The sequence below is a fragment of the Anomalospiza imberbis genome, chromosome 4, assembly GCF_031753505.1.
Source record: "Anomalospiza imberbis isolate Cuckoo-Finch-1a 21T00152 chromosome 4, ASM3175350v1, whole genome shotgun sequence".
In the NCBI taxonomy this organism is placed as follows: Eukaryota; Metazoa; Chordata; class Aves; order Passeriformes; family Viduidae; genus Anomalospiza; species Anomalospiza imberbis.
The window spans coordinates 57,363,092-57,390,931 of NC_089684.1; the positions used below are offsets into that span (position 1 = coordinate 57,363,092).

Sequence of the window (27,840 nt, forward strand, 5' to 3'; positions counted from 1 at the left end):
GCTACAAACAAAATGAACATATAATTTATGTTTGTGAGCAAAGTGATTTTGTGGTATTTCTTTTTGTTGACAGAATGATTGGAATAAAATTACATTCTGTTGACAAAAAATGTGATGAAATGTCGCTTGTGCATGTTAGGAACAAAAGAGTTTGACAAAAAACACAGTTTGCCAGTGGGACATAGTAAACGTTTTAACAAAATTAAATCTGTCTGTCTCCTGTTTGTCCTAGGAATGTCATGAGAAGTTTTTCCAAATCCATTATGTCAAAATAGAAGATAAAAATTTTACCTATAAAAAGACTAAACACTACTGTTACTGGGAAGGAAGCCATTCCTTCTAGTGCTTTAAGCCATACTGCTCTAGGTCACATCTCTTTTTTCCAAAATTTAATTTCTAATAATGATATGAGGGATCCACATATTTTAGTATATATCCATCCTACAACCGCTGTTAATTAACAGTAGTAGGCTTTCACATTTTTCTGGATTTTTGATAAATTAAACAATAAAGTAGAACTTTGTGATTTTCAGCAGCACTAGGTATGTTTAAAGATAACGGTGTTTGTTCTTGGAAGTCATCAGGCCTCTGACAGCAACATGAGTACTCACATAATTTAATTCTTTCAGAGCCTAAGCAACAGTCTGACAGCATCTGGGAAATGTGTGCCAAGCTATTTTCTCTTTGAACTTTGATGCCTGACATCTTCACATGGACACGAGCTCATGTGAGGATGCACAGAATGGGAAGGGAATCTCTCTCTGGTGGGCTCAAGTGAATGAGCTTAGACAAGGCTGATTTACCTTTGGTAGCAGAAGGCCTTTAGGTTAAAAGAAATTTGACGGCTCTGTGGGGAGTGGGATATAAAAGCACAAGGCTCAGAATAAAGGGAATAGACTTAAGTCATCATCATGAAATGGTTGAGCACAAAACAAAACAAAAAAGAGCTGCTACAAAAGGTTAAAGCACAAAAGAACAAAAGCAAAGGTCAAACAAAATTATGTAAGCATCAACACGTTAAGAACAAATAAAACAAAAAAAATAAAACTTGCAGCATAAACAGAGTCAGCTGCATTGATTCTTCCTTTCTTGCTGGTCGTTATTAGGCCCAAAGACCATAAATCAGTGTAGAACAAGTGACTACTCTTGGCCAGGGTGATGATGAGGAGCATGAGCTTCTTTACTGAGCTGCTGTGTAGAACAAGCTCAAGGGACAGACTTGGCTAGTTTGGTCCCTGGGCTCTTCATAAAAGGTTTCCAGTGCTTCCAGGGCTCAGACAAGCAGTGAAAGAAGTTGACTTTCCTTCTAGGCAGATAAAAATGAAAGACAAACATTATAATCCAATTAACACTGGTAGATTTCAGTCTGATCTTCCATCGTGCAGAGGAATACCATTCCCACTGAAAGCACTGGGATTTTGACCATAACCCACAGCATATCAGCTAGCTAGGACATGAAGCCTCCTTAAATCCATTAAATTCCCTTGTGGCTAAGTGAGGAGGTACAGAAAGGACACAGAAAGAGTCTGGTGAGATCCTGCAGTGCAGACACATTTCCAAACGTTCACAAGTTTGAGCTTTTCAAGTCACTGGGGCTTCAAACAGTCTGAAGGACTGCAGACATGAGTTCTGGACTTTAACATCATGGCCTAAAGAAACTGTGAGCTTGGGGCCACCAAAGATCATGTCAGACTTGCTTCTGGCATTCCAAGGTCATGGTAAGGTAAATGATGTTTAGTTCAACTGTGTATAGGTTAAAGATCCAGAGGAGACCCATCCCTGTATGGATTGGCCAGTCTGTACAAATATTAACATAAAAGCAGTGATAGACATTTACATTTGTCAGCAAATGTCTTTTAGAGGTAAAAATGCAATTAATTGCACTGCTTGCGCTAGAGCTTTTGTTCTTTTCTTCCCTCCCTCTCTCCTCCAGCCCTCCCTTACAATGAGAAGAAGGGAGCTAATGTGGTAAATGTTTTTTCCCCCGATTTTTCCCGTACAAAAGAATAAATGATATTAAAAGCTAAGAAATGTTCAAACACAATCAACACACACATACATTCCAAAGAAAATAGCAAATTAAATGCAAAGCCTATGCTAATGCATCATCCAGGTTGAGATTTTAATTGCAAAAAGTCAGGAAATGCAAAGTTATGGTTCTCGCAGTAATCATCACTCAGCCCCTCGAACACAGTTAGGATTTGTATTCCAGGCAGTGTGCAGCGTTCACTCCAACACCAGCGTATATATGCGTTCTCTGCCTTCATTACAGTTGCTGGGGGAACCATAATTCTGCATTTGATGACTTTTGCTCAATTAATTTTTTCCTTATTGCTGTGCTACAAGATTCTTGCATTTAATTTCACTGTATTAAAAAAAACAAGCACGTAAAACAACAAAAAGGAACTGGAAATTTCCATCGCATACTAAAGTTAGGAGATAATCCATTCTGTCTCTGCATCCTAAGGCTCCTGTAGGACAATGCAGTCATTTTAGAGCACAGGTACATAAATAATAATAATAGCAACAGTAATAACAGTTAATAATATTACAATAAATGCACATACATGGAGCTTCACCTCATTGAGAAGTGAGTGCCAAAAGATCAGGGAACTGGCATGCTCTGGGCAATGCCTTTTTTCAACCTACTGTGGTAACTACTCATATACACTTCTTCACAATGAAGGCAATGCTGAGGTCCTGTGTTCCCACTAAGGCTGTCTCAGGTGTGTTTCACCACAAAAGCAAATTCTGTGCCCCCACAACCCACACACTACTTAGTACCTCTGAGGATAATTTTATCTGCAATCCTCCAACTACATGCTGGTGTCGGGATATACCTTCCTAGAAATCTGCCTGGTCGATCTGCAGGAGCGGCCATAAAAGTAATTAATTCTAGTGGTCTGAGAAATCAGTTGGAAAACACCTATCTTAGAGTATGTATTTTCCTACTTTGTAATAAAAAGGAGTTACCAATCTCACTTCTCCTCTGATAGAGATTTGAAGGCACACTTGCAGACACACTGAGTAAGCCTCGCTAGCATTATTGACATGGTCTCTTTGTACCAAGCTCCATACCATTGTGACTTCTCCTTACTCACCTCTCATCCTTCCCTGGGCTCCTGAAATGTGCCCACAAGGATGCATTGGATGTTTCAAGGTCAGATTTCCAAAGTGGCTGAAGGATATGAAGATGACTACAAACCCACTCAAGAGTTTAAATAACTGAGCGCTTGGGTAAAACCCACTAATCCCACCTTTCTTTTAAAGTTCATATGCATATAAAATCTATTCCTAGGAAAAGCCATGCCCCAGAAGTCACCATTCTCATGCATACTGTCATGCCAGGGGTTCTCTTTTTCTCATAGCAGTGAGTCTGCTGGTCAGACAAATCCATTAGCCCTAGTTAAAGCAGCTCTCACTCAGAAGATGCAAATATAAACATCTCCTGAGCCAATATATCAGTATTGTCTTTCTTTGATAAATCTTGGCATTTTCTTCTAAAGTTTTTCCATATTTTACAGCTATATGTTAGCAAATGTGCAAATGGGAAACACAGGTGCCTCCTGTCCTCTGTAATGTCTCTTATAAACTCTCCTCTCGGGATTGAAAGAGTAGGATTTGTGCTGTTAGACCAGCATAGCCACAGGTGAGCACTGGCCTCTAATTTATAAAGAGCTATCAGACATCCATGATGTGTTCATGTGCTATGTTTATTGCTGACAAATATGGGGCTTTTTACCTTGCAGATACATGAAGCATTTTCTAAATATAGCTCTCAGTAGTACTTGTTAAAAATAAAGGAAGTCACAAATTTCTCACTGAAAAATTGCACTTATCAAAAATATAAGCAAATCTTGGCAGAAACTTCTTTTAGGTTTTCCAGCATCTCTTTCCCCTCCTCAAAAAAAAAGAGTGAAAAATGACCACTTTTTGTTATTCAAATCTTTCCTCCTTCCTCTTTAACCTTTTTCCATTGTAAATAGAAGAGAAGTAGAATTTTGAAGAAGGAAAAGAAAGAATTATGGAGAAAAAATCTCACGGACTTTTAAAAAATCCAAATTTGGAGCTTTTCTGCTCCTTCCCTGAAACACATTAATTTAGTTTAACTGGAAGCCTCTAGATCAGCCAGTTCTTTGGACTTTGAATGTAAAGAGCACATCCAGCCAGTTGTAAGAATCCAAGGTTTCTGGCAGAAAACAGCATCAGACAGAACAGATGGCCGCTCCTGATCATGCCAGAAAGAGGAAATGGTGTTGCCAAAAGTGCAGAGTTCATTCAACTTCAGTTAATGCTCTTTGCCAAATTTCCCAAATCATAGTCAAAAGAGTCCAAATTCTCTGTGAAGTCGTGTGAAACCTATGGTTGATCCACAGCATGGTACGACTCCTTTCATTCATTTCAAATAAAAGCATGACGGTAACACAGTAAAAAAATTGACAGAGGTCCTCTGATCTAAAAGATGCAGCAATCTTTGCTTCCAGGGGTATGCAACATACAAATAGGACACTGAGCCAGGGAAATAGGTTTAAAATCAGTCATGAAGAGAAACACTGGTTAGCAGTCGTACAGACTTTAGACCTAGTGCCATGAAGGGCTCATTTCAGTGGTAAGGAACTCCCAACAGAGGATCCAGGGCAGTTCCACCACAGCAAGTAAGAAGTGTCACCTTCTTGCTCTCCCTGCTGAGGAAAAAAGCTGAATTAGTTGAAATAGTTAACAAATTAGAAAATATAGATCAGAAGTGGAGTTGAGCAAGCAGGACTTGGGGATGTCCTACAGAAATAATCTCTTTTTCTTCTCCATGGCTCTTTGAGAAGACCACTAGCATCCTTAGGACTATTAAAGAGGAGATTATGGAAATCAGTATTAGGAGCTACCTGGAGTATGGACTTTTCCTAGTGCTTTGTAGCTCAAAAGAAGGAGGAGGCAAAAAAAAAGAAATAAAGAGTCCCGAGGTGTAAGATGAGTGAGAAGAGGAGGCTGTAGGCAAGGTGGTCACTCAGGCTGGGTGACCTCCACAAGGAGGCAAACACTGGGGGGGCACAAGGAATGTGCAATAAATTGATAGGTGAGGTCAGCAAACAAATTGTCTTATATAGTCTCAGGACAGCACAAGATTTCCACCAAAAGCAAATGAAAGTCACTAATCACTACCAATGACACTGTAGATAACTTACCACAGCTGGTGTATAGAAAGGTTTACAAAAAGGTAACATGGGTAATACAGATTTCCATGTTAAGAGGGGGAAAGATATAGGAGACACCAGCCAGCTCTTTCAGCAATCCCCTTATGAATAAATTGCTTCTCTTGCTACTGGTTGTACCTATTTTTATTTAAAATAGACTGTCCAAGGACAGGCAGTGCATACCTGTGGCGAAGTTATTTTGAAACTTTTCTATCCAATTTCTGCTTCATATTTCACTTTAAAAATCTAGCAATTTAAAAAACAAACAAAAGCATCCCACAGAATGATACCAAAGGACAAAGTTATTTTGGGAATACAATTTTAATCAGTGCAGTGCCAGCATTTAAATCTGCTGCTGTACTGACATAAGTGGAGAAAAAAATAATTTAAAACAAGGAGTCCAGAGGGACTGGCAGTTTTGGAAATGAATCTACACCTGTGTCACCTTAACATGGGATTACTGCAATTCAGTCTTGATGCAGAAACTGTGGGGGGAGCAAGAGCTGCCAGCTCACTTATTAGGATGAGTTTCACTGTGAGTGACACCTCTGCTCTGTGATGTACAATGGCCAACAACTGATTTCCATCTGACTCTCTGCATTAGGGACTCAGCAAATTAGTCACCTCACTTTTTATTCTCATGTGAGTCCATGGTGTCCCAATTACTGTGGTGAGAAGACAAATTAAATCAATAGAATCTCTGCACCAAAGAGATTTCCTATTAAAACAGAGTGGCAAGGGGACAGAAAGAGTACAGGAAACAAGGGTGACTGCTCACCAGACATGGGTGACATGTGCTGAGTACACTTCCTTGTCACCCAGGGACAGGAAACCAATTCCTCTGAAGCACACTACTACCTTATCTGTATGTCCCCAGCGTTTCCCTGCCCCAGCGACAGGCAACGCCCCAGGCTATGGCTATGGCTCAACATGGAGCCAGAGCCAAGGGCAGATGTTACTGGGATCATCCCCTGGCCCTCCAGACAGGAACATATCCCTTCAAAAGCATCTCCCATCCCACACCAGCCTCCTGTTTCCCACCACCTCCCAGGGAGTGAGCAGCCACCCTTCCAGCCAGAGGAGAGGGATCCACAAGAATCACTTGGACACTGAACCTGTAAAAGTAGTACCACACTGCAGTGTAGGGAGTTCAGGGGCTGACAATCACAGACCTTGCTATCATGTGGGCTGATGCTTTTTAATCATCTATGTAAATCAGGACAGGGTTTGGGTAAACTTTATTTGCCTAAACCACTTGTTTTTCAGAAGATAAAAATCCCTCTGAAAGCGTGAGAACACTCATACTTGTCAGAAGAGGTTTCTCATTTATTGCTGCCTGTTGTGAGGAAAGGAATTATTTATCCTTCTTCCTTTATGGCTTTTTTTTTCCTTTATCCTCATCCCATAATTCTGAAGTAAAATCTTGGTGATGTTTTTCAACCTAAATCTGCTGTTCATTGCTATTTCAAATAAATTGGATTTCAAACTGAGCCCTGGAATTTCCTAAAATTTTCAAATCTTTTCTGTGACACTTCAAAATGAAACATTTGTCTAAAAAATCCTTCTGAAACATCTACACAATTCTGAAAGGCTTGAACAAGCCATAAGTGAAATAAAAAGCTGCACTTTGAATAATAAAAAGAAATATAATGATACTGCAACAAAGCAAATTTTTCCATCCAGTTTTTCAGCAGGGTCATCACTCCACCCTGGGATTTGGCTATATTTTCATTAGGGCATAAAAGAGCTGATCTGTATCTGCTAGAAGCAAGGTGACAAAGTATCATCACCTCTGTGAGTGAAATGAGCTGTGTCACTGGAAGTGTGGTCTGAGCCTTAAAAACTCCTGCCAGGAGAGCTGTAGCACTTTGGGTCCCCGCAGCACACGGCAGGCTGGATGCACTCAGTGCACCCCCCAGCAGAGGCAGGTGATGGGATGAACACACATCGCTGTGTGAGCAGCAGGTGAGCCACCACTGCAGCTGATGGGAGCACCCTGTGTCCACGGGCCTTTGCTTCAGTGCTCTCCTGGCCCTGAAGAGCTCTGCCGCCCAGGTAGAGAGTAGTACTCAAGCTCACCAGTAGGTTTTCTTCTTGGAGAAACCAAACCCAACCTCCATTGACAAAATGCTCTTGCACAGGCCAGCTCACAGTCCCCTTTCCCTGGTGGGAGAACTGGAGACATTTATGTGTCTGCAGGATCCTTGGAGATATAATTGTAAGAGGCCATCTCCACAAGTACAATATTGCTGCAGCCAGTAATCATACTCGGGCATTTTTCACTGAGCTCATGATCATTCTAAGCATAAACCTGTCTTCACAACCCCTCTGGATGATAAGGGAAAGCTGGAGACACAAAGCTAGAGGAGCTGGTGGAGGTCACTGAACAACCTGCCAGCAGGGCTGCCATCAAGGAGCTCCAAGCTCCCAGCCCTGGACGTTATCCATAACTTGTCACAAAACTACTTTTGTGGAACAAGGAAAATCTCCACTACCCTGATTCTAGGGATATGAATCAGGTTTCAGGTGATGGACAGGCTTTTAAACTCAATTTTTTTCAAGCTAAAAGCTTCTTCAGAGGGTGTTTGAGTATACAAGCATCTTTTATCTAGTGCTTTCACACAAATATATAAACCTAAGATTGGCAGAAAATGGCAATTCTTTGAAGCCTTTGGTCTACAGTGTATATGGAGAAGCCAAAGAGGAGAGCCAGTGGTTTTCCATCACTTACCCACCCTCCATCCAGGCTGAACTCCTCAGTCCCTGATGCTTGGCACTGCCACAGCAGCTGCCAGGGGACAGACTCCGAAGCTGCAAACCACAGACACATAAAGACATGTGCAAAAAACAGGACTCACAAAAATCAGACAGGTACCCTTTCTGCACAAACACATGGTACAACTGAAAGCTGACAGAGGAGAAGTCCTAAACTCTTGCCAGCATTACTTACAATTCACAGTCACCTGGGTAGCTGTTACCAGTCTGGCTGACTTTATGTGAACTTCTGCTAAATAACCCCACAGGTGCCAGCTAGTACCAGAGACTTCACATGCCATTTGAACAGAAGAGGCTCAATAGTAAACCAGCAGAGCTGATGAAAAGCAAATCACCGAGTCAGTTTACTACTAACGAGCTCTATTAAGTGACTTTAATGTAGTTCATTGCCCTGGAGTAGTCACTGTCCCTCACTAATCTAATGGTAGTATTGACAAGGATCATTTACACAGCTCCCCTTAAAAGGTTACCACTATTTGTCAGGACTCTCTTTGCTCAGGATGTGTGTGTGGGCCCCCATTTACATCCCAGGCTTGCCCATCCTCACGGCAGAGCCGCCATCCCAAGCGGCACCGACTGCTCTCCGCACAAGGTCACGCTGCTGCAGCCAGGCACCGGGTGTGCCATCCTCCAAACATCTGCTAGGGATTAACAGAAACAGCACAAACCTATCCTAAGGGCTGAATAATGCAGTGAAATCGGTTGTTTGACAGCAGCACCTTGCCACCAGGTATCAGCTAATCTGCATTAAGCCTACCCAGCTGTTTCTCGTGGTCAGTGTACATACTCCCTTAATGCTAGGCCATATCACACAGTTGTAGTTTTATGTCCTTGATCATTAAGTGCAGCCGCAGCTTAGTTTTACATCTTCTATGTAAAAATGAAAAATAAAAATCACTAGTCCCTTAAGCATCATCTCTCAGCTTTAACTAGCAAGAACTAGCCCCTGGATTCTAAATACACAGATCTTTCTGGCTAAAATGTCTGTTTTTCAGCCCCATTCCTTCTCTGTTTTACGATGATGACCTGAATTGTTCAAACGTCACTACTCTATTTGGATAAATTCTCATCTCGCCAACATCCAGCTCTGTCTAGAAAATGAAAGAAACCACAGCAACAAAGCCCTCCGGATGCAGATGAGAGAAAAGACAAGAAGAGCTAATGTGGACAATGGGTACTTTAAGCCCTCTCTATGCTCACAATGTAAATAGATAAATCAGAGAAGCACTACTTGAAGTATAAAATTATTTTGGTCTTTTAAAAATAGCTTAAACTGTTTTAAAAAAGGAAAAAATAAAAAAAAAAAAATAAAATAAAAAAAAAAAAAGAAAAAAGGGGGAAAAAAGCTGTTGAAATTCTACATAGCTTCCCACCTAGGTTCACATATACTGCCAGATGCTCCAAAGGTGCTGGAGGCCACTTTTTAAGATAGTCTCAAAAGACACTTTGAGAGAGTATCAAAGGATCAGGGCAGTCCTTGGGATGTAATCCCTGGCAAAGACGTACAAGATTAGGAGAGAGGCAGCAAGGGAAGGTCTCAGACCTTTGACTCTCTCCAGCCTCTCAACATTGCTCCATGCTCTCCAGTGGACATACTGTTTGAGACACTTGTATCCTTGAGCAGAAACAGGCCAGATCTGTCCCATGTTTGGAGGTGTTTGCTGGAGGACCTCTAAAGCCACTGTGTCACTTGCTTATTCCTTCCCCAAGCAGCTGTCATGTACCTGCTCCTGCTCAGCTCTAGGGCCACCAGCTGCTTCTGCAGCTCCAGGTCCACAGGTGACCTCATGGTGGAGCTAAACCAGGATCCTTTTGGTGTTTGTGAGCAAAAAATATAAAGCAGACATGAAGTTTCAGGCTGAGTAGAGGAACTTGCCTGCCTGCCCAGGGCTGTGCATGGTGGGAATCCCTACTCACAGAGGGGTCTAAACCTCTCCACATCTTCTGCACAGCCTTGGGGAGGAGACCAGGTCCTAATGCCACACCATTTGCACAGGAGCCCAGCAATCCATGATCACTCCTTCCTAATGCATGCAGGACAGTTATTATTTTCCCATTATTTTCACTTTTTTCTCTGCCATGCCACAAGTAGATTGCAGGGTCACATCAAGGAGATGAAGCACAGCTAGGTGAGGAAATCCAATCAGACAGGTTTAGTGGGAGACAGTCAGTGCTGATTCTGCTCCTACTGAGCACATAAGAATAGTCATTAAGTTCAACAGAGCAAGGCCACACAATAGAAGAAGAAAAGATTACCTCCCTTTTCCATTTTCTTCTGTTAACACATAAAATAAAAATAATTTCTCAATATTCGTAGCATTTGCATAAATGTGCTTTAATGATCAAAATATGGATCTCTGACACAAAACCTTTTGGGCCAAATCTGACAATTAATCAAACCTTCACAGTCCAAATGAGGATTCCCACCAGAAGAAGATGAAGTCATCTGGTCTTAGAAAGCGGGACAGCTGCTGCAATGGTATCCCAGCCTCCCTCCACAAAGAAAACTTCACCGACAGCAAAGCCTCTGCTCTGTGGCAAGCAACTGAGAAGCTTTGGATGGCCATTTCAGGACTGGGGAACTGCTTGTAGGTCCTTTAGTACTGAAAACACAAGCTGGGCACAACTGAGAAAGCAGCTATTGCCTTCCAGTCACTCTAACAACCCATACCCTTTTCTTCCTCTCTAAAAAGAGGGTACCTGCCTACTGACATCATGTACTGTTTGTGCTGTTAGTTTCAGGAATATAAACACATTTCCCTCCAAATATCGTCTACCTAATCCACCAGAACATTTATAAATTATTGCACAACAGTGATGCTGAGACTGCCAAGTCAAAGTCTTCAAAGAGAGGAAATGCAGAATTAAAGCTGCTCAGTCACTCGCATGCTGTTTTACTTCAAATACAATTGGTGCTCCAATTGGTGCACCTGGAAAGAGCTGGGTTATGCAGTGAATTCAAGGGTTGTCCATGGCAGGCTTTCCACATTTGCCACAAAAACCATGAGGAGAAAATATAAATTACAGATGGAAGAAAAAAATCTTTAATTTCTTAACGAGAAATATCACCTAGAGATAGGACTCTCTCTGACCATATGCCAGAAGGAGCCCTTCTGACAGTAGACAGTGTCTTCAGACCAAGTTGCATGAGAACAGTTGGTAACTCATGTCACCTTCCTAGTTTTCCAGAGGTCAGACATGGGTGGATAGTCAGCAGTGGCTGTGGAGTGGATACACAGCAGTGAGGAGGAATGCTCCTGGCTGTGGGTGAAAATGCCTTGACTTAATTCTGTGTTCTGTGGCCCAGGGCCTCAGTGCCTCAGAAAATACACTAAACAACAGGAGGTACTTTCAGTCAGCTTGTGCTTAGTTTCTCCGGAGCAAAATGGGAATTATAAGATCACCCAAAACTCACAGCAAAGCTGCGAAGGTAGTAAATTAATGCCCACAATGTTTTTGGTGACATAAAAAAAATGTCTAAATAACAAAAAAACCCAGCTCTTCACTGTGTGAAACAAGAGTCCTGTGGAAACTGCAATGTGAGGTCAAGCATTCCAGCCTCAAAAGCCAGAGCATCCAGGACTGGAGCTTAGGAGGCTCCCACAGCATGGGCCCAGTATGGGTATGCACCAGCTGGATGAGCTCCCCCTGCTCCCAACTGCTGCTGCTCCCCTGCCAGGACGGCCATCCTGGGCATCCAGCAGCAGTGCCTGATCCTCTGTGCCAAACATTCCTGATTCAGGCTGTGGGCCAGACCTTAGGGCTACACCGAGCTACACGAGGCTGCTAAATCTGGAAGCAGCTCTGTATTTTAGTGAATGCATTAAGCACCACCAAGCTTACTGCTCAAGGCTAATGCACCGAAACACGTCCATTCACTCTATGCAAAGTGCTCTGAAGATGAAAAACATGAGAGTATTATTTTGGCAGACACCAGGATCCTAAATGTAACTCTATTTTTTCCTACTTCATGCTGAAGTTGTTAAAATTCTTTGAATATTAAATGTCCAGTCCCACTTTCAGGGTTGACTTAAATGCGGTTTCCAAAAAATGTGCTGAATATTATTCATTTCTCAGAGAATCAAAAAGCAAGAGGCCCTTTGATGGGGTTGCTTGCATTTTTAAATCACATGCACACGTATTAGTTAGAAGACTTTGGCAATTATGGTTATATACGCCAGTATCTCAGACAAAAATACACAATGTAAAAGTCAAGATGTTTAGAACTTTTCTCTATTTTATTTTTTGTGGTTTTAACCTGAATCTCTCCCACATTACACAGCACAATACCAGTGTCTGAAGAAATTAAAAAATGAAGCCCAGAATAACCAAAAAGTGAGGAGAACTGCAGTCTGCTACCTTCCAAAAACCAAATTCCTTTACACTCACTAATGAACACAAGGAAATATTTTTTTCCCAGTGCTAAATATGGATCTTGTGTCTGGGTCTCAGAAAAGGATTCTGCAACTTCTTCGGGGAATGTTTATGCTTCAATATTTATCACCCGTATTTATGTTAGTGAACTAAACTCGTAGGAGCTGATATGGAATAAACTCTGAGTCAGAACACTTGCTCCTGGAAAAAACATACTTGAAGATAAAAGACAAATTTGAACAAAATTTATGATACAGGCTTATATTTTGGAGTATTTATTCACCATTCAGAAGAGAGTCAGACTTCCCACTGAAAAAACTGGATTGCTAATGACCCCAGACCACAGCATCCACAGTAGGAGACTTCCCATGTTCTGCCCAATGCAATTTCTAGACCAGCTCTCAGACCTGGCTCTCCTGGTCAACCAGGAATTAAACACGCAAAAGTACAACACCAAACACTACAGGGCCTAACATTTTGGCACCCAGACTCCTTAGAGCAAGTGAAGATTTTAGCTCTAACTTATACCAGGCTTACACAAGTGGGCATGGGCTCCTCTGGCTGGCATGGACAAGAGCCAGGTGTGGTTCAGAAGTGTTTAAAGGTGTTGTGCCTGAGCAAGTATGCCCTGCCTTTCAGCAGGAGGTATTGATCCAACCTACTAATGTCACATTTACAGCTGAGGGATCACAGCTGGCTCTCATCTGGACAGCTCAGGCCACAGGCAGAACACATATGTCTGTCTGCACTTGTCTTTAGAGGCATCCTCTAGTTTGCATGGCATACAGGGAGCCACTCAGATTATCTCAGACAAGCCAAGGAAAGATGCAAAGTTTAGGTGCTTAAGAGAGTCTAGGCGATTCCATGCCAGAGGACATAATCTTCCGCTAATAGATCACACATGTTCTTTTGTATTCAACACCCAAGACAGGCTTTTCCCACAAAATACAGCAAGATCACGATGCTTCCTCCTCCCCTACACTGCCTTTAATCTATATTTTTGTGATTAAAGACTTCATGTGAAATGTAAAAGAGCACTTTTTTGCCAAAGTCTTTTAACCCAGTTTCTAGCATTCAGCATAGCAATCTAGTAATGAAAGTATGCAGTGGGTTATGGAGGGCTTACTCTGTCCCTTCTCTTAAAATTGCTCCTCTTTTCTTGAAGCAATTACATATCTACTGGGGCAAAGCAAAAGTGGTTTAGCTAGGTTAAGTGGGTTCAAGCTCAGCTGAGGGTAGGGGCAACTTAACAAAACAAATACTCAGCCAAAGCTGAAAAATGTAAAGTATTTTGAGAACATTTGTCCCAAAACACCCTGAGGTGGAGTAATTAGGCTTTCCCAGGAGAGATACAAGCAAGCCAGCCAATGAGGAAGGGATTTAAATGCAAATTTCTCATATCTACGATATTGGTGTCACTAATGTGACAGTCTCCCAGTGAAGGATGATGTGGGTGTTCTTTGCCATTCTCCTCTGGGAGAGGAAGACTCGGGAAGTGTCTTGAAAGCAGGACTCACAGGCTGGAAAGAAGCCAAGCACCTTATTTGTCATCCCAGCAAATTCTCAGCATGCACTGGGATTCAGATCTGCAAAAATTTTAGCTCACATCTGAGTTTGCTGCTGCCACCCGTGTGCCAGCCCTGCCACCACCCAGCCAAGACCCAGCAGCACAGAATTGCCTCAATTCTCTCCCTCAGTGCTTGCTTCCTCACTGCCCTGATACTGCCCTGATACTGCCCTGATACTGCCTGTCTGCCCTGAAAATAAGCAACATCAAATGATAAACTTGGGTTCTACTTGGCAGGGAGGGACCAGAGCAGCTTCCAGATACAACTCATCCTGCTAGGATCACCTTGTTTTTAGTAGAGCAAGGAGGGCAACTCTTCTCCTGTGTCAGGTACCTGTGTATGTGGGGCTGCCTGGCCCACAGAGATCACAATCCAGTACCCCTCTTCCTCACAGCCATGTGTTTTGGGGTACAGGCAGTCTCCACCCTTCTCTGCAATGCTGGGCACATTTGGCCTGAGTACAAATATGAGGAAGAATGCTGTTCCTGGCCAGCACTGCAGACAATCCCTTGAGGTTCAAAAGTCTGTGTGCATGTTTACATTAAACAATATCATCAGATAAAGTGTGCTGCTTCTCCTCTCTCCTGTGTTCTCTCTCTTACTCTGTGGTCCATGATTTTTGTACCCCTTCTGCTCAGTGTCTGTCTGAACAACAACAGGAGGCACCAAGAATAGCCCTCTAATCTCTACTCATTTCTTATCCCTCTGATACTTTCAGAGGGAATGGAGGATGCCTTTGCATTCCTTTCATCCTCTGCCCAGGCATGCTCATTTGAGGCTATATCTCTGTTCCGTAGCAGAAAGTGTTAATAGCTTGTTTTGTTTTGTTTTTCCATGACAGAGGTTTTGTCATATGATGGTGTATGTCATATTCTTCATTTTTGGTACCATTTTCTATTCAGGTCCACAGGGTCACTCATTGTGCTGCTTGGTTCAAATTTTTATGATATTTCTTCTGCAACTTTTGTAGTTTTAATTTTAAGGTGTTTGATTCCAGGGATTTGAATAATTTGCCAGGGAACAAAAGAAGCAGCCAGGAACATGGAATTTGGCATTGACCCAGCCCTTCATTCATAATAAAACTTTAAAAAATCAGCAATGACTCAGCACTAGCATAATTCACAAACCAGAAAGACTTGCTTCCCTACCTTACAATTGCATTAGTAGGTACTTAATCGCTGCAAATAACATAGTAGATATTTTATTTTTGAAACCATATGCTGTTGTGTTCATCTCCTGAAATTGCTGTAACACATGGCCTCACATTTAAAATATCCTTGTCAGATATAATTGGCAAAAGTCATCAGATGAGGCTCACGTCATGTAATTAGATGTATTATATTAGGCAGAATGCATTACTTTAATAGTAATGCCACAACATACGCTACCAAGATGTTTTAAAATACAAACAACTTCCATGACCTTCTTGAGGCAATAACTCTGATTCTCTGTCATTTCGTTTTGGCAATAATCTATTAAAAATATGTTGGGCAACTTGTTTTGGCCTTTCTAAGCCTCCTCATCCAAACACACCTGTTGTTGCAGATCCACACACCCACACAGCTCAGCTCAGCCCTCTGCTCAAGCACCTCCACTGGCACGGGATGAGGAGGGGCTGGAGATGATGTTTTGGGGCACTGCTGCCCACCTCCAGCATCACACTGGGCATTTGCACTATCACATATCCAAACCACTGCACAGACTTGCTGGTCTTACAAGCTCCCCAGTTCTTACAGGCCAAGGATCCAGTCCCCAATCCTTTGGATGCTCATCCATCACATTAAAAACAAGTTATTTTCCTCCTGGCTGTTATGTACGGTACTATTGCTAATAAACATAAAATGGCTTTTGCTTACCTAGTGATACCGGGTACTTCATCTAAAGGGAACAGGAAGCCTAAGTTTTACATTTGGGAAACACCTTAACGAAAAAAAGGCAATGGCCACATGGTGACTCACTGCTTCCTGATGATATTCTGGTTTTTGAATAACAGTGTGGGTGTGGATGTCTGGGTTTTGGGTGGGTTTTTTTAAGTTAACGATCTGAAGACGCCCCTTGGTTTACCCTGTGATGCTCCTGGCTTCCTGTCTGTGTCACAGTAGAGATGAGTTCATGATGCCTTACATGCCTCAGTTTCTCTAGCACCTCTGTTGCAACATCAATACTAGGAACTGAATTGAAATACTGCTAGAAAAAATATAGGCATCTATTTCCAGAGCTATACATTGCTGGGCTGTATCCACATACAGGATTTTTAGGACTACAAAGGTACAGACCATGTCCTTTACCAGAGTAAAGCTGCTATTAGTCTGCCAGCTTGTTTCCCAGGAAAGACACGCCTATTCACAAGGTTAATTATTCGAGCAAACAATCACAATCCTCAATGACCCAGTTAGGCTGTTGGAGAAGCTGGGGACAACTTCTCATGCACACAAGTGGCCCTGCACATGCAGCAGCCCCGCTTTCTCTGTCCGCCCAGGAGGTGCTGGTCCGAGCAGGTGCAGGGATTGGGGGTCAACCCACAGCTGCCCTCTGCTGCAGCTGCCTGCAGGATATTTCTGGGATGCACTCAGAGTTGTTACTATATTATATGCACACAATAAAGTAGGGGGAGAATTCAAAGTTTTGTCGCATTCCTTTGAAGCTGAATGTATTCAACAAAGATGGTGAAGGGCCTTGAGAGGAAGCTGTGTGAAGAGCAGCTGAGGTCACTTGGTCTGTTCAGCCTGGAGAAGAGGAGACTGAGAGGAGACCTCATTGCATTCCAGAACTTCCTCCTGAGGGGAAGAGGAGGTGCAGGCACTGCTGTATTCCCTGTGGTGACAAGGATGTAAGGGAATGGCCTGAAGTTCTGTCAAGGGAGGTTTAGGTTGGATATTAGAAAAAGGATCTTCACCAAGAAGGTGGTTGGACACTGGAATGGGCTCCCCAGGGCAATGGTCACAGCACCAAACCTGACAGAGTTCAAGAAATTTTTGAACAATGCTCGGGGACACATAGTATGACTCCTGGAGATGGTGCTGTGCAGGACTGGGAGACAGCCTCAATGATCCTTGTGGGTGCCTTCCAACTCAGCTTATTCTGTCATTCTGTGATTCTGTATTGCCAAGGTCTGCTTATCACGTAGGTCTTCACAGTTAGACACATATTCAGGCACCAAATTACTGCCTGCAGTTTGTATTCAGGTGAGGAATAACATCACATAGGGACAAAAATATTACACATAACCTTGTCTGACTTCGGAGAAAAAATTATTTACTTCTAAAGATAAAATTCTTCCCTAAGAAAGCACAGATTTCTCTTCAACACAGCCTGGCTCCCTCATCTATGCAAGTTAGACTGATTCATGTCAGATATAAGAATTACAGAAAATAAGGATGGTTTGTCCCACAGGAAATTCTAATTCATCCCGATCTTATCAAATCACTAAGCAAAGCTGAATCTCCAAAATGAAAACTTAGACCCAGAAATATGGAAGTGGCAGGTCCTAGAATGGGCAAGCTGGAAGTTCCAGTGCACTGTACTGGCTGGCCCGTCCCCTGCAGTGGCTGCTGATGCTTGCAGAGGTTACACTGAACAAAAAGACTCTCCATCTTCCCCTGGTCCAGCCATCTGTGACTAAGACTTCAACACCTGAGGGATGCAAAGTGTTTATTTGCTACAGAGAGACTGACCTTTCCTTTTACATTTATTACCTTTGAGACCATTTATATTCTTCATCTCCATGTCATTCAGTAACAATCAATTCTACATAATTACATACAGTGTGGAACAGATTTTCCTTGTGTTTATACTGCATTCTATTTAATAATTTCTGTGGGTGCCTCTGAATCTGTTAAACTAAGAGAACAGCATGCAATCTGCATAAATTTCTCTCTAAAATCTCTAAGGTTTTATAAAACAATGCATTATTCCATTCACGGTACTTTGTCTTTTCCGAGCCAAAGAGTACCAAACTACTGTGAATGTCTTACAGTTTTTGTTTCAAGTTGAGTTTTTTTGTTTGTTTTGGATTTTTTTTCTCGATTTTTCTGTATCTTTTCTTGAGTTGGATGAACCAGAACTACTTCTAGTATATGGGATGGCTTCATGACTTTAAATAGTGATATTATTATATTCCTATATTGTTTTTCTCATCATATATAAGGTACTATTACATTTATAATTCTTCTGAATACTAATATGAGATGTATCTGAAAATTATCCACAATATCTCTATGGGTTGTTTTGGTCTAAGTTGTAATAACTGAAAGAGACCTCCTCACTATACACTTAAAACTAAGGGTGCTTTATTTAAGTTCTGTTTTCCTCTATCCCAAACAACTGTGTATTATCTGGAAAGGCCATCACCTTGTTATTAATCTTCTCTTTCTTGATTATTTGTGATTGTGTCTAACATAAATCCTAGGATAAGTTGTTTGAAAATTAAATTAATGATAATTTCAAAAAAGCTTCTTTTCAGGATGCAGAAACATTTCACAGTTGCATCTTTCAGTGATAATCAGCTTTGTGATTTTCTCAAATTATATTTAATGTTTGTGAGATTTAGCCAACCCAAGCCCTTGCCTCGATGCCATCAGTGTCCAACTGTATGTGTAACACAGTGCCCTGTTGCTCTGTAGTACACATCTCTTAGCAGCCTGACCCTCCCCAAACACAGCCAGATGTCCAGTGATACCAGGGGCTTTGTTAAAGGTTTGCTGTTTTCACAACATTTGTGTTGTGAGTCAAGTCCAACCCTGTGGTTATCATTCTGGGGCATATGAAATACAAAAAGCTTAAGTGAAAATAAAAGGCTATAAACCTAAGTAAGACAAAACCTACCCCCCCCAAAAAAAAAAGTTTCAGGGTTTTGTACATACAGAAAGTTTTCTACTCTCACATGCCATGAGATATCTCACTCATTAATCTCTGTCCCTTCTTAAACAAGCTGCCTGTGTGGAAAAAAAGACACCTATCCCAATACCTTCCAAAACAAGGAAACTATTATTTCATGTGGGCTTAGCTGAAACTAGCATTGCTTCCTGAATTCATGGTGAATGGTTTTATTTTCCAGCAACATGAATGAGCACAAGTCACAAGAAAAGCCCATGACCCCGTGGCAGTGACAAGGCACTTCTGGGCGCTGTTAGCCAGGGATGTGATCAGCAGTTCCCTCACTGCCAGAAGTGGAGCCTTGCCCTGTGTGCATTAAAAAAACCCAGAAACCCAGCCAACATCCAGCAGAGAGTTAACCATTCCCTCACCCCAGCTCTCACCATCACTCTCCTCCGCAGCTCTGCTCCCAGGTCAACATGTAAACTTCAAATTTCTAATACTGGTGCAAGTATTAGAACTGGATATCTGCTCACACTGAGTGCAGAGCAAAAGGTATTAAATATTTACTTTTTTGATTATGATATACTGGGGAGTTTTCTGGCTCAGCAACTATGGAAGGTGAACCGAAATGTAATGGGCCATAAGTACAGAAACATTTGGCCATGCAGAGCCTTTCAACACATATCAGCCAGTGCTTTGGATCGTTATTATTCTATTTTTCTTCCATAAAACTTAATTTTAACTTTATGTGCAAGGGATGGTTTGGCAGTGATAATAATGTATGTATCACTGTAAAAGGTAGTTAATTTATTCCCAGACACCTTTCCTCCCTGCAGTCAATGTTATTCCTTCAAGAAAAGTGACATCCTGGCCTGGCTGAAATGAATGCAAAAACTCCCTGTGGTTTCAATAGGAGTGAACTTCACCTTGCCCAGGATCTGGGGAAGAGATGTCATCAGCCTTCAGATTAAAATTCAAGAGTTCCTGGCTCTCCTTTAAAGTGCACATTATTACCATGCTCCCCTGCTCAGAGCCATCCATCAGCTCTGCCTATCCCACAAGTGCTTTGTAAAGGCTTCATTTTTTAGAAGCAAACTTCTGTCTTCTCATCCAGTTTCCACATTTGGAGTATTTGAGCATCTTTAGCAGGTTTCTCTCCAACTTTGGCAGCCTCATTTGGAAGCCACAGAGAATTAATCACCTGCCAAGGAGAAATTAATCACTTTGTTGCTGCCTCCCTCATGCATGGTGGCAGAAATCCAAGCCTTTGGCTCCACCAGCAGCAGCAACATGCCTGTTTCAGACCGCTTCAACTCTCCTGCAGCACCTCTCCCACCTTCTCTCTGCTTGCAGCTAAGCTCAGGCTATTAATAGCTGGTTTTAGTGATGGAATATGCTTGCTTTCCCCCCTGCCCTTTCTGCCAACAAGGATGCACTGTGACTAATACAATCTTCAGCTCCAGGCTGAATTACTGCTATTGAACTGCATAGGGAGGCTCTGCCAAGGCTTTGGCTTCATGGCCATGGGATAGCTCCATCTCAAGCAGAAGGAAGAGTGCCCTGGGGGTCTACTCACTTCTTCCCCTCTTATTCCCAGTCCATTTCAAAACCTAGGAACTTATCAACAAAGTTCAGCTGTAGCAGAGACCATATCTCCTGCTGCAACTCAGCTGGCAAAGGATGCTCCACTGGCAAAGATAAAGTATGCTTAACTTGTGAGTTCAGTTGCAAAACAAGAAACTGAACAAGATTAGAAAAATCTAGAATTTTTAGGAAAAAAATTATATCTGTTTTCCAGAAAATAACTGAATACCATAACTGAATGAGACTTTATTTTATGTCATGTTTTTCTGTCTGGTAGTTCCACATACTGTTAGGATGTCTGTTGTTTTGTTGGGGCTTTTTTTATCCAAGGGGTATATGAGAGCGTCTGGGAAAAGTTTAATCTAAAAAGATGCATACTTCAGCATAAAAATTTATAAAGACATATAAAATTGAAAGGTTTGAAACCCCTTAATATATATGTTATGTATATACAAATCAATGTAAGCACATTATATATTCAGCATTCAAAAAACATAATGCACGGGGACAGATGTTGCCTGTGTCATCTTAATTCAGTCTCCTTGTGTGCTTCATACAAATTTAAATTATACAATCACTTTTCTTTCCTGCATAAACCTGTTGTTTTAAATTTATACAAAATTAATCAACTCTGAAGTTAAATTGAAGGTGTGTAAGCATGCTGGCTATCATCCTCAGGACAATTCCTGATTTTTTGTTGAAGAAATCAGGAGGTACATCATGAGTGAAATGTAACTGGGTTTGTTGAACTTAATCTTACCAGAACAGAAATAAGGATTGGCAGAGTTCAAGCCCCCCCTACCCTATCTCAGTAGAAGTGACTTTCCAGGTTCCTTGCTGACTAGACCAAAGAACAGGATGTTAACACAAAGAAGGAAATTGAAGGAGGAATAGATGAATATTTTCAGTTCAAGATAAAGATGCTTGAAACAAAATGGAGTACATCACTTTGACACCTGGAGAAGAAATCAATAGACTCTGCTCCAGTCATATGAGCATTGGCCACAGACAAAAGGGACTGAGACCCTCATAGGAGCACAAATTCACTCCAGTTTATCTTGTTGAAACCTGATAACTAGATACTTATAGTAAGAACTTGAAAATCCCGATTAACCTCCAATTTAGGAAGGTTTCAGTGAGCACAAATTTCAGAAAATGGTGCTCTGCCATTCTCCATTCCTAGACCCAGGCAGCTGAGAAGTAGATGTCTTGAATGTCCCAACTGGAAAAGCCCAAGTCCAGCCTGAGCGATCACAACAGCATGCAGGGTGCTCATTTCCTCAAGCATCTCCCCAGCTGTATGTGCTGGGTTTAGAGTTAGCTTTCTTCACGGGGGCTGGTATGGGGCTCTGTGGATTTGTGCTGAGCACAGCGTTGATAATACAGAGATATTTTTGTTATTGCCTTACACAGAGCCAAGGCCTTCTCTGCTTTTTGCACTGCCACACTGGTGAGGAAGCTGGGGGTACATGGTAGGGTGGGAGGAGACACAGCCAGGACAGGTGACTCAAAGTGACCAAAGGGCTGCTCCAGACCATATGACATCATGGCCAGTGTATTAAACTGGGAATAAGAAGGAGGAAGTGGGGACATTTGGAGTGATGGTGTTTGTCTTCCTAAGTCATTGTCATGTGTGATGCGGCCCTGCTCTACAGGGGATGGCTGAACACCTGCCTGCCCATGGGGAGCAGTGAATTAATTCCTTGTTTTTCTTTGTTTGTGTGTATGGCTTTTGCTTTCCCTATTGAACTGTCTTTATCTCAACCCACGAGTTTTCCAGCTTTTACCCTTCTGATTCTTTCCCAGATGCCGCTGGTGAGGTAGTGAGCGAGCGGCTGCGTGGGCCTTGGCTGCTGGCCGGGCTGAGACCACGGCGCTGCACAAATCTGCACCGACAGACTGCAGAGTGAAATGTGCTGGGTGCCTTTGGTCCCAACACCAGAGTGTCCTGAGGACATCTTATATGTCGCTTTTCATGCTCAGAACAAATTGTATCCGCATGAAAGGAATTCTGTCTCACATCTCAGTCTGCCACAGAAAAACTGATCAGAGAATAGAAATTGACTGTTGCTTAGGCTATTTAACAGATGTAATTATGTGCAAAGAGCATTATACGCTGGGATCTTTGGAAGTTCCAGGTTCACAAAGCTGGGAATTGTTATGCAAGAAATCACCTGGAAGAGGAAATTTAAATTAAAAAATTTCAATTATAGTTGGGAAATATTCAAGAAAAGAGATGAAAAAGACCATAATAAATATATTTGATTACATATATATATACACAATAAATAATCCAATTAACAAAATAGGGTGATTAACATGTCAACCTGCTTTAAAAAAGGAATTAAAAAAACCTTATAAATATGGGTAATAATTTGAAAGTGTTGAAAGCTGACAGCAACAAATACATATCAGTTGACTGTTAAGAACTGTAGAAAGGTTAGCAGCAGAGGCAGAAATACTCAAGAAGTGAGATCAAGGTACAAAAGGTTAAACATATGGAAATTAACTGGTCCAGCTAACTTGTAGCCTCAAAGTGTTAAAAGCTGGTGGAGGAGGTCATCAGACCTTCAATATTGGTTTTCAGTACAGGAGTCATTAAGTTGCAGCTAGCTGGCAGAGAACTGATGTTACCCCAGTTACTGCAAGAACATATGGGCCATCCTCCTGCTCTGACGGAAACCCTGGGAGCACCACAGAAGAGCAGATAAAAGACCTGAGTTTAAGGCTAATAGTAGAGGTAATAACAAACAGGTTTATGGAAAGCATATATTAGCAAACAATAACTTTCAAAAATTAGAAGTTTTGTTGATAAAGCCTCCACCATTGAAAAAAAAAATCCTGAATTTCTCTAAGATATTCAGCATTGAGTCACATAAGAAGCAAGAGGGAAATCAAACCCAGGTTCACATGATAAAGTGAGAAAGGAAATTAGTTCTTTGATAGTTTCAAAAGTTATAGAGAAATAGAGAGACAGCAATGTTTCTAGTGAGTATTCTCTGGGGCTAGGTACTTGTTCTGTGCCATTTAATATTGAAATGAAAAAACCTTAAACATTTTAAGGGCAATGACAGAAATATTAGAAGAATATTGTGTAATGGAGAGTAACTGTTCCTCAGTAAAGGACTACGCAGATAAATAACCATTTTTAAAAGGAAAAAGAAACATCAGTGGGATAAAAATGAGAGGGAGCATAATTTCAGTGAAGAACTGATGAGAAGGAGACCAAAAGTATCTTCCCAGGACAAGGACTTCAGTTCTCATCAGCAGTCAGCCAGCCATTCACCCTTGGGCAGCTTCTCTTTCATCCAGGTCAAAGCAGGAGTAGGTGCTAAATAGATGAAGGCAAGAGAAAAGAAACAAGATTTCATTTGGTGCCACTGCAAGAGAAACTGAATACCTGCTTTGAAGGAAATATATAATTTTTTTTAAGTAAATCCACCCCACCCACAGAGAACACCATTCTGGAGAAAGGTCTGGTGCTGGGCACTGGTCTGTCTCATGCGGTAGAGCAGTGGCAGGGCTCTGGCAGGTGCTCTTCAGAAACCCTACTGACAACTGTACATGTTCAACACTCCCACAGGGAGACCCTGTCTCTGCAAACTCTTACTTAGCAAACAAGTATTTCACCTGAAAAATGCAAGAAATTTGGACAGTATAAGGAGATGCATGACTTCAGGAAGAGAGGCAAGCTAAGAGAGTCTAAGCAGCACTGGAAAATGCTGGGCCCAAACTAAAAAAAAAGGTAATTTAAAAGAAATAGTATCTCTTAGAAAAAAAGAAAAGGTGCACAGACTGACTACATCAATGATCCAGCCATCTGTAACATACCTTCTCCAACACAGATGAGACAAGTACAAGAACACCTTGAGATCCTGGACTACAAAAAAAAATCACCATCCATAATTCAACTGTCTAAACAACAAGCTTGTAATCTGTCCAGTGGACATAATAAATACCTTTTAGAGACTGAACAACAGAATACAGAGCTCTAAAACTGAGTGACTTGAACAGCAGGTGGAAAACACAGTCATTCACAGATGTCCTGAAGGATGGTATTGGCAGAGTTGCTTTACAATTGTGTGGCCAAAACTAGAAACCAGAGAGTTCTCCACTGCTCTGCAGGTGTTATTTTAAAAATACAAAACCAAAAAAAACCCCACCAAAAAAACCCCCAAAACCTTTGCACCTATCCACTCATCTAAGAAAGGCAGCTGTGCACACAGTGAGGGCACCAAAAGGTTCACGTGCTGCCTGCAGCCCATGTTAACTGAAACAAACCACAAAACTGCTGTCGCTTCTGAAGGAGCCTGGCAAACCTCATTTTACCACAGAAATACAGAGCTTATTTTTTAGCTTCAGATGTACAATTTTCAAATTGAATGCAAACCGCAGAATTGTTGCAGATACACTCTAAAGAATTAGAAATACACTGTGAAGAACAAACAAGACCTAGCTATCAATCAGATAAAAAAAAAAAAAAACAAATAAAACCAAAAACAAAACAACTGCTGCAAGTCAGGTTTCATGAGAACTCTGATTTTGAAAGCTACTGCTAAGGTACAACCCTGTAGACTTTTAGCCCTATTTTCAGCTCAAAGAAATAATCTGAAAACAAACAAAAAATAATATATTTGAAGACATGAAGGTAGTTAACTCTGAGATACCATGGTATTCTAAAAGTATGAATGCAGCTTTTTTGGAGTTTAAGAAATCTAAGACAAAGAGTTACCAGGATGAAGATGGTCGGGTTTGTTGCATTCAACAAGCAAATCGAAAGAGCATTTACTGATAGTGCTCTTTTTGTTGATTTTGTTCTGGCGTAGTGTCTACATCCCCAGATCCAAATCCTGATCTTCTTCAGTCTTCCTAAGAAGCTGCTCCCACTCTGAGAGTCTGAGGTTAATGAAGAGGGGACATGAGGTAGGCAGGGTGGACTCTCTGGGCTCAGTCCAGGTGCCTCACTGGATGTACACAGAGCACATGCAGATTTACACATTAGCCTTGCATAAACCTCCACCAGGCCGGTTAGGTTTTCCAAAGTGTTGTAATTCCAAGAGTCTTCAAAAGATACCTCTTCAAATACTCCTTTTTCATCAGCAGCTTAATTTACTTTCTATTTTTTTTAACTTCCCTCACCCTGAGAAGAGTTTGGACTGAAGCATGTCTGCTGGAAAGCACCTGATGAGAACAGCAAGCCCACAGCACACCAGCAGCAAGAAGGTCAGCCCAAACTGCTGTACCTCAGCACAGTTCCTTCCAGCCAAAACCACCTTAGAGAATAAAATGTCCAGCCTGCTTGCAAAACACTTTTCTCTTTACAAGCAGTTGCAATGCAAAATAATGTGTCATAGAGGGAAGGGAACCTTTTATTAAAAAAAAGATTGACTTCTGGAATTTATTTAGGTCGACACCAGTGGGACTTTCTCAGAGGGAAGGAAACTTTTTGTGAGCTAAATGTTTACCACCTTTGTGGGAGCAGCAAATTAGGTGTTTACTCCTTCAAGCAGCAACAGAAGCCAATACACCTGTTCCTTCCAGATTGTCCCTGCTTTTTTTGGCATGTAATACCCTGAAAATGGCTCCAGTGATCTGCCACGGGAGGGCCAGGCAGTTTGATAAAACAGGTTGAAGCATTTGTTTCTTAAGTACTAAAAAACCCCAAAATAGTCAATGGTTGTGCTGGCTAAGATAATATAATGCTTATTGCTGCATTTTATTATTTCTGGCACCAATCCCACAGAATCTTGAAATTAGACTAAAATAAAAACTGATGAAATGTGGGTAAAAATAAACAAGCCGCATATATTTATGAAAAAGCCTTAAATCCTATATGGCTGTGCCTTTCCTCATGGGGTAAGGGATGGGATCAGAGAAATGTTATCCATGGCCTGATTCACCCAGCCCCAGTTCCCACCCCTGGGAAGGACAAGGTGATGGGAAGGGCATCTAAAATCCCATCCCTGATCTGCAAAGTGCAAATTTATGCACCATTCCCACAAAAAACCAGCAGGGAAGGATTGAGGGGTGGAGACAGTGTAAGTGTGAAACCCCACTGAGCATCTGAATGTCTCTGGTAGCACCTTGCATCAGCAGTCACCAAGTCACCACAGCCTGGTAAGTGGCATTCAGTATGTTTAAGTATATGGAAAGCCACAGCTGGATTCAAACAATTTTTTCTACAAAAGTGATAGGCTGAGAGCAGAGAACATTAAACCTGAGGGGTTAGTTCACAGTCCTGTGAAAAAAGTCATTGTTTTTCTCAGTATCAGTCCAAAAATGCCTTCAGTGTCAGAAATGCTGCTGTATTAATCAGGCAACCCAGCTCAGCCCTGGCCAACAAATCTACAGAATAAAGACACAGATTTAAAAATATAAAGGGCTTATGCAAAGGAGCCAGACTGAAAGGTGGATTGAAATTCCCTTTTGACCCTACACTCATCACACACCTTCTAATCCCTTTGGAGCGCCAAATGCCTCAGCCCTGGGAGGTACAATATGGTAGCTCATCCTCTGGGCACAGCAGCCCTTGATGGAGGTATAGCACTAGCCAACACCCTGAGCAGAGAAACAGCTTATACCAGCAAAAAAAAAGTTGTTTTGCTGGTAGGAATTAAGCCACTTTGCTGAACAGATTACATTATAGCAACAAAAAGGCCTTTTGATGGTAGGACTGAACTCACAGTAGGGATTTTACTGTTGTAATTATGCTCTTGCCATGCCAGCAAAACTTTTTAAGCATAGACTGACTCCCAGCATTTTTTATCTTTTCAGTTTAAAAGGTTACACAGAAACAGAAGTTATGAAATGGTTTAGTACCTGGCATGGGGAGCTATCTTAACCCCCTAGAAAGCAATTCATCTTGCAATGGAGAAGGCTCCTAAAAGCAACTTCCCAAAGGAACCACAGTGATACACCAGCTCTGGAGGTGTGCCAGGAGACTTGAAGCTGTGGTCCAAGGGGTTTGCAGGTGTGCTCTGCTTGCATTTTTTTTTTTATAAAGATTTTGGTGGTTTTTTGTTTGGTTTTTTTTTGTTTGTTTGTTTTTAGAGTACCTCTTTGAAATGTTTGCATCTACTGTGTTTATGAATCTTGAGGGGTGGGGAATATTAATTCTAGGGAAGAGATTCTGCTGTGATGAAATGGTGTGCATATGCAGATCAAATCAAATTGTAATCCTTTGGGAAATTCTGACATGTAAGTGTTCCCTATTCTGGATGTGCCAATTCAAAAGCATACATGTTTTTTATATATAATGTAATGCAAGAATAAGAAACTTAAGACATTTAAAGAGGGGAAAAAAGGGTGGAGCTCCTTGGCAACAGCTCTAATCCCTTTGAAGGCTCCGGCATCTGCTGAGTCAGGCACTCCCTCCCTATGTTTTAGTTTACATCAGCCACCTAGTCACAGCAAGTTCCTGACTTCCCTGTTGGAACTACACTGTCATGAACTACAGTTGCATATTTTTAGGGATTGGATTCTTTTATTTAATCTCTTTGTTTTTGTTGTTGTTGCTCAATTATAAATAAACA

The 27,840-nt window shown here is 41.6% G+C and overlaps 1 long non-coding RNA gene across 1 annotated transcript; it reads right to left on the reverse strand.

Moving 5' to 3' along the window:
• Nucleotides 1-550: 550 nt before the first annotated feature.
• Nucleotides 551-16,260, reverse strand: LOC137473046 (uncharacterized). The gene is made up of 3 exons (XR_010998581.1): nucleotides 15,763-16,260; nucleotides 2,785-2,865; nucleotides 551-1,797 (listed from the first exon to the last, which is right to left on the reverse strand). It is a non-coding gene; the product is annotated as an uncharacterized lncRNA (long non-coding RNA).
• Nucleotides 16,261-27,840: the final 11,580 nt, after the last annotated feature.